At 45.3% G+C, this 1,615-nt stretch overlaps 1 protein-coding gene across 3 annotated transcripts in view; it reads right to left on the bottom strand.

Annotated features, from left to right (window-relative positions):
* Window positions 1–1,615, bottom strand: part of dbn1 (drebrin 1) — a 101,525-nt gene that overhangs the window by 19,080 nt on the left and 80,830 nt on the right. The gene's annotated exons all lie outside the window — the stretch shown is intronic.

The following is a 1,615-nucleotide window of genomic DNA, read 5'->3' on the forward strand; positions in this document are numbered from 1 at the left end:
GAACCACACTGCTAACAGAACCACACTGCTAACAGGACCACACTGCTAACTGAACCACACTGCTAACTGAACCACACTGCTAACAGGACCACACTGCTAACAGGACCAAATTTAGCTTGTCTCTAAAAGCCACATTAGTTACAGTTTGCTAATTATCCCCCGCCTTCATGGAACGCAGCGGTTGTAGTTGATATGTAACATTGTTTTCTCAGTATCGTTTCTTGTTATGATAATTGAATTTTAAAGCTAATATAAACAAACAAACAAACAAACAAACAAAACTGTGTAATTCAGCATGACATTTACAGCTTTAAAATGATAGAGGTTAGCTGTGGCTAATAAACAGCCAATTCCTGATACAGAGCAGCTAAAGAAATTATAATTAGCACTGAGATGCTAGATGTGAGCTTTGGCTAAAGGGCCCATCCCTGCTAATGTTCTAGCAACAGATGTGTAAAATATGTGGTATTATTAGCTTTTAGTGCTAGCTGGCAGTTTTTCATGCTAATAGCCAGCCGAAGTAGTGGATGCTGCAGCGAATGGACGTGTTGGACACGTGCCCAGATTGACAGAGTAGATGGCTTAGTTGCTCAATTTTCAGGGTATTGATCAGTACCCGACTTCACCAAGGACAGGAAACAGCCTCTGCTGACTACCCAACAGTCCCAGTTTGTCCCCTCTTTCCACAAATGGTGTTTTACTGTGTCTGAACCAGTTCTGATGAAATAAAGCCTTTTTTTCTTAATTTGGACAGTAATCGTGCACGTGGTCCTCCTCAGCACCGCTGAGCGTGCATCAGCCCGTCGGTATTCTTGTAAATAAGGACGTTCTGGAGCCGCAGGAAACTAATCTCAGTCCCTGCGATGCCCTCGGCAGTGATGGAAACACAATACGTGCGTCTCTAAAAGGGTTATTTAAAACCCTGTCGGCGTGATGAAGTTGACGCTGTGTGGGAGAAGAAACTGCCACTTACAATAATGACACTCCAACACACACACACTTTCAGCTGTTGTAAAAAATGTATGTATAAAAACCACCTCTGCTTTCATCTCAGTCTTTTTTAATCTACTCTACCGTGCACGGAGCAGGTGCACAGGTGTGAGCCACACAGCAGCCTGCAGCTCTCAGCACAGAGATTACTTCACAAAGAGGCTGTTTGTCACGCGCGCTTGTTCCTCCTCTTTGATCCTCCTACAGGTTTTAATGTGATGGAGCTCCCTCCTGATGAAAACCTTCCCCGAACGTGACGGTTTTCAACAAACTGGAAGCGTCGTCAGTTCACGAGTCTCGGATCGTCGGCGCTACCTTCAGTTATTCTGGGAGCTCGGCTGCTTGACGACCTCAGACTACTTGTTAGCATTCGTGCGGCTCATATGGACTGTTGGCGACCAACGGCAAACATCATTTAGAACACGCCTCAAACCGTTTCCAAACTAATTCTTGTACGTATAAAGAGCTGAACGTACGGATTTGTGGATTTAGAAATAGCATCCGACAGGGTGCCGAGGGAGGAGGTGTGGTGTGACATGAGGAAATCTGGAGTGGCAGAGAAGAGTGTTAGACTGGGACAGGACATGTATGAGGACAGCAGGACATGTATGAGGACAGCAGGACA

The sequence above is a fragment of the Nematolebias whitei genome, chromosome 14, assembly GCF_014905685.2.
Source record: "Nematolebias whitei isolate Nwh7 chromosome 14, NemWhi1, whole genome shotgun sequence".
NCBI lineage: Eukaryota > Metazoa > Chordata > Actinopteri > Cyprinodontiformes > Rivulidae > Nematolebias > Nematolebias whitei.